Source organism: Macrotis lagotis, chromosome 2 (genome assembly GCF_037893015.1).
Source record: "Macrotis lagotis isolate mMagLag1 chromosome 2, bilby.v1.9.chrom.fasta, whole genome shotgun sequence".
Lineage (NCBI taxonomy): Eukaryota > Metazoa > Chordata > Mammalia > Peramelemorphia > Peramelidae > Macrotis > Macrotis lagotis.
This window is the reverse complement of record NC_133659.1, coordinates 142098124-142104123: the sequence shown is the minus strand read 5'-3', so window position 1 is coordinate 142104123 and position 6000 is coordinate 142098124. Positions and strand designations below refer to the sequence as shown.

The window sequence follows — 6000 nt, the reverse complement described above, 5'->3', positions numbered from 1 at the left end:
TAAATCTAAATATAATAAATAAATAAAATAATAAACAAGAATGAAAATATAATAATATAGCATCTCCAAAATACTCCATGATGTCTCAATAAAAAGCCAGATAATGATTTCATGATCAGTATTGGATTTTTTTATCTTAGAATTTATCCGTGACAAAATTCTTGAAATGTGACTCAAAACAGCAACGATGCCCTGCTACTCATTTCTCTCCTAGTTTTTCCTCAATTCTCCTTTGATATCATTTGTTCTGCTCTTTCTGGCTGACAGATCATTCTCTTTCCAGAAGGAATCAGAAAATTGGAACAAAAATAGGATTTAATTTCCTCTTTGATTTCTCTTCTCCAAAGAGTTTGAAATTTACTCCTATAATTCTGAACATAAACAATAACAACATCAAATTTTTTTTATTAATTGTTGCAAGTCTGTTTTTGCTCTACTACCTGTTTTATTCTTACCTTTTTAATGTGATGCTATACCTTACTTTTGTCCATTAAAAAAATTAGTTCATCAGAGAGTTTCTTGTGCAGTCACATTTTCTTTTGCAGTTTCTCATTTTTTTTCATTACAGAAACTATTTGCAATTGCATTATATAATTTTGCCACATTACCTGAATTCTGTTTCCATTTTGAGTTTGCAGCTTTATCAACACAGCTTCAAAAAATGACTTTTATTCAGTCTGCATATTCATCTGTGTTCTGTCATTTTCATAGATATTTATTCCCTTACCTTCTTGGAGCACAAGGATCCATAAAGGCCCAGAATCACAGAATGTGAAATTAAAAGTAATGCTATAAATGAGTTCAACGTCTTCATTCCACATATGGGATAGCTAAGAATTGAAGTGGTTGTTACTTTAGAGCTATTAACAGAACTTGAACTAAACTCTAATTCCAAATTCAGGACTTTTTTCTAACATAACATAAGTTTTTTAATTCTAATAATCTTCTGCCTGCTAGCTCTGCTCAAGGAAGCAAAGAATACTAGACATTTTAGTATGATTTTTCAGTTCTAGGCATTCAAATGAATAATATTTTGTCTTCAAGATTGAGCCTATTCCCTCCCCCACCCCCAATCCCAGATATTGTATTTTCCTTAACATTTTCTTCAACAATTCCAAAAAAAGACTGTTCTTGCAGAAAGAAGCCAGGAGCAAAACAGGTGTCACAGGTGTGATTCATAGTTAATTAATTGATGACCCTCTTTCCCACTTCCCACTTTTCTCATGGCTTCCAGGAAGCATATCACCCTGCTGGACTCTCAGAGCCTCCCAATCTCCTTCCTAGGCGGTCGCTAAAACAGGGAAAAGTGGAATCTCACAGCACATGGGAGGTTAGTGTGGTTCCACTAGGGCAACTGGGCATGCTCAGTAGCCAGGACAGGTTTTGGTCTCAAGTAGGCAGTCAGTGCATTACACCGGCGCTAGTCAGTGAGGGAGCTGAGGGAAGGCAGCTGCTGCAAGAGGAGGAAGAAGAGGAGGAGAAGGAGGAGGAAGACAGGGGAGAAGCATAGGAAGGGGGTGGGCGCAGCAGTGAGGAAAACAGTCACCCCTTGGCGGAGGAAGAGTTGGTGGAGAGTGGAAGGGCGGGTGGTGGAAAAGACCCTCCTTCCACTTCCAGCGTTTTGTGTCTGCTTAGGGAAAAGAAGAAGAAAATTTAAGGAGAGAAGGAAAAAGAAAAGGAGTGAGGAGAGAAAGGGGTGGGGGGTGGGGGGAGGATAAAAGACGCTGTGAAAAGAAAAGGGCAAGAAAGCGCTGCGGGAAGGGATCCCAGCAAGCCCGGGGGTGGCAGCGTGGAGCCGGCGCTTCTGCTTGGACAGGTGCCGCTGCCCGGGAGAAGGCATGTGACGCGGCGGCCACCGCTGCCTGCGGGCGGAGCGCTCGCTGCTCCTGGATCCCACACCCCGAGTGGGGGACAAGTTGCCCTTCTTTTCCACAGTCTATGCCCGCGGAGCCTACAGAGCTTTGGCTTGGACCATGAAGCAGATTCTACGAAGCGTCCATCTGACTTGGACATCATTGTCCTAGGTCGTTCGCTCGCTGCTCCTGCCTAGCACGGGAGGAGGGGGCGACGAGGCCAGGTACCTTGTTGAGGGCATCGGAAGGGTCCTGAAAAGGCGGAGGTACCTGCCGCGTCCGGAGGTCCGGGCCACCAGGTAAGGAAGGGAGCGGGCGGCCGGGGCTGTGGGAAAGGGTGGTGCCCCCATCGACTCAACCTTCTTCTTGTCAGCGCTGTATCTGGAGGGGGAAAAAAAGTTTTCAGCTCCGCTGGAAAAGGTTTTTCTTCTCCAGAGTTGAAACAAGGGCTGGGAAGGATGAAAGAAAGAACTGCCCCATTTCTCCTCCTCGAGCTGCTTGCACCAGGACAGCGAGTAATGGGGTGCAGATGGAAAGGGGAGACAGAGCGGGCGGACTGCTCTGGTCATAATAGGCACCCCAAAAGGACTGACAGAACAGTGAATTGCAGTTGGAGGCTCCCCACGACGCCTCTTTCCTTTCTTCTGGTAACAAATTTCTGATTTGGAAGGACGTGGTACTTAGGTCAAAATAACTCTTTTCGCTTCTTGATTTTGGAGTTTTTGCCCCCAATTTAAGGTCGTCTTCCAGTGGATCATCTTGAACAATTTGCAATTCGGTGGGTGTGTGTGGGAGGGGGCGGTGAATCAAAATCTGAGACTCGGAGCAACCATACCTAGGGGGAAGGTACGCAGCTCCGCGCGCGCGTCTGTACTGTCGGGGCAAGGAGTCAGGCAAACTTGCGGAACAGCCGCTGAACTGCAGCCCTGTTTCTTGATCAGTACAGTCCGTGCCCTACTTGATTCATTTTAGAAACGTTAGTTGACTGGACTATGTTTTTTTTTTTCCCTTTCTTTCCCTCTTTCTTTCTTTTTAGTTACGTAGAAGAGGGGAACTTGGCTTATGTAACAGAATTAGCTTGTATACTTAGTGGGGTGTGCATATTGGAATTGTGAGCCTGTTAAGATTGTATGTGCTCATGAATGTTTAACCCTTGTGCTGCTCGCAGAGTGTGGAAATGTTAAGAGGAATTAAGGACTTGGGAAATTTATTCAATTCAAAAAATTGTCAAGGATTTAATGGATCGTTTATTGGCATGCCTTATTTTAAACTACTGTGGTTTGGGTACAAAGCACAATTTCTCTCCCTCGGTCCTTTTAGTAGGGGTACTGCTGATGCTTGCAATAGCTAAGAGAACGCTATATTTATCATGGCAGTTGAGTTGTTGAGGAAAATGAAGCTTTTTAACGTATGATTTCACAGTGGTTGATAGCTTGTTGGCTCAATTTGAGTTCAGGCAGGGCTTATACATTTTTTTTCCAATTCTGTAAATATATCCAGATTCTGAGTGCTTAAAAAAAATTACACGAGGGTCCCTTTTAAGACTGGATTTGAATAAGTAAGTCACCAGAGATTTCAGTAGGCAAAGAGTGTTACGAGAAATTAACATGGATCCACATTGCCAGTGCTTAAAACAGGTCCAAGTATTTACTTTAGATAAAACCTCTGGTGAATAATAACATTCCCTCCCCACAAAGTGTAAATTTGAGCTCAGATTTCAAACAGAACGTGAATATCTATTATGATAATGTAACTAATATAAAGACTTGCTAGGGTCTTTTCCAAATATGATGCTGTATGTACAAGGTTGGGGGGCACCCCCTTGTAATAGGAAGTGGTATTGCTAGGTAAAGATGCACGCAGAAAAATGTCTGTTTGTCATTGGCTCTTCTGTGTGTGAGCGTGTGTCTCTGTGTGTTCTAACATCTTATTTTTGGCTGCATTATCTAATCTGTCACAGAAAATGCTGAACAGATAGATCCTTACATATTGAATATTGTGCATTAATTAAATTTTTCCTTTAATTTTTTTACTGTAAAAGATTGACACAGAAGGGTCATTTTAATGGAATAGAATATATTCTATAGATGCTTCCAATTAAGAATTTATATAAATATTTAATAGACAGTATCCATCTTTCTGTTCCAAAAAACCTATTTCTTTTGTATACAGACTATATTTGTTTTCTATTAACATCTGAGACATTCCACAAAATGGAAGATTTAATCTAATATGGAAAAACTTATATTGAAACATTTTATTTCTTTTGCTTTAAACAATGAAGAATAAGAATTGGGTCATTTGAAAACAGGTGTGGAGATAAAATGTTCTGTTACTGTAGATCTATTTTTAAAAATGGTTTGCATGAGAATTGATTGCTTTAAGATTTACATGTAAGATCTTTGTATTAACCTTTAAAGTTAATATGAGTACAGAAAGTTTAGTAATATGTCACCATTAATACTTTTCTTGCCAAAATGCCCCACCAATATTTCTCAGATATGATTTCTTTCCTTTGTGTAAAAACACACCACAACAGTGATTTTTCAAATGCATATATTAGAAAAAGATAGCTAATTTATTTCTATTTTGAACTCTATTTGATCTATAACTTTTGAATTACACAGGGTATAAGGGAGGCAATCACTTTAAATGGTGTTCTGTGTATGTGCATGTTGCATAATACTGAGGTGTCACTGTAGGCAACCTGTTGAGGGTGAAATAGAGAAAGGAACTAGAGCTGTGATTTCCTTTATATGGAGAACTTCCAGAGGTGGAAAATTCTTGTCCTAATGCAGGTTGGCACTCTCTTTGAAACTTAAAGAGCACTAGAAGCTAAATGACTTGTCCAGGTAAATACAGCCAGCAAGTGTCGGGGACAGAACTTAAACCCAAGCTTTCTGTCTTTGAGACAAGCCCTCTAGCTAATCATGCCATTTCACAAGGGAATATAACTAGGGGAAAATATCCTAAAATTATCATTTATGGAATTATTTATATATATATATATATATATATATCAAAAATAATTTGAGTAGAGAAAAAACTAACAATGTTTTTAAAAACTTTGTTTGGATACCTGCAGTTACGAATTTATTTGATTTCTGTTTAAAAGTTCCTTATTTCTTATGAAATGTTTCTATCTAAAAGACATATAATTCCCTACCATCTTTCCATCACACACACACACACACACACACACACACACACACACACACACACACACACAAACACACCCTCCAAATGGACATGCTGTTCTGGCCTATTAACACTTGTCACTGGGAGAATTACTTACTTTCTCTTAAATGGGCTGACTGCTTCTCATGTGAGGTTGAAGAAATTGGGTTGTTCTGTTTGCAATTCAGGGAAGTTGATATTCTGAACAGCTGTGATGTAGTGCCACTTCAAAAGATGAGATGAATGAACTATGATTCATATGAAGGAAGGGACTCAGATGGCTTTGTATGGGAGAAATGTATCAAGACTTTACTTAAATGATGGAACATAATCTTGCTGTAATTTATTATTATTATTATTATTATTATTATTAACAATATACTCATATTGCAGCTTTGTTTTTAAAATTTCAGTGAGTACATTGCATTTCTCTTTGGGAAGAAAAGTGAAAAAGTTATATTTTAGTCTAGAGAAAAACAAAAACCAGGACACAACACTGCTTATAACTGAGTTAGCTTTTATAACACTCAAAATGATTATATTTACATAGAATTTAATTGGATATGGGAATGTAGTTACAAATGAGTAATTGCAATCTTATTCTTGGTCAAGAGATCTAGAAGTGGGACACTGAATAGCCCTTCCTCAGTTCATTTCACATTGATATTGTGATTGTCTGAATTCTGTAGAATAACACAGCACACTTCCCCTCCCACCAATTAAATTTTCAAATATGTGTACTTAATTAAATGGAAATTATGGATTTCAAAAATTGAGAGACTAGTCAGCTAACTTCATAGGAAAAAAATCAGGCTCAGTTAAATGTTATTTCATTTTTGCTCAACAAACACAATTATCTCACTCTTGATTTAAACAATTACATTGAAATGCTCTTTTTTTCAAGGTCCTGTTCAGGTGCATTCCTTTGCAGCATTCCCTGATTTACTGTCCTGAACTGATAGTAATTTCT

General features: G+C 39.0%; 1 protein-coding gene across 7 annotated transcripts in view; it reads left to right on the top strand.

The window, feature by feature from the left end:
* The first annotated feature begins 1724 nt into the window (after positions 1 to 1724).
* CHRM3 (cholinergic receptor muscarinic 3) overlaps positions 1725 to 6000 on the top strand; it is a 658611-nt gene continuing 654335 nt past the window's right edge. For all 7 annotated transcript variants that reach the window (XM_074222928.1, XM_074222921.1, XM_074222922.1 and 4 more), the window contains exon 1: positions 1725 to 2152. The gene's annotated coding sequence lies outside the window, so the exon portion shown is untranslated. The remainder of the gene's footprint in view (positions 2153 to 6000) is intronic.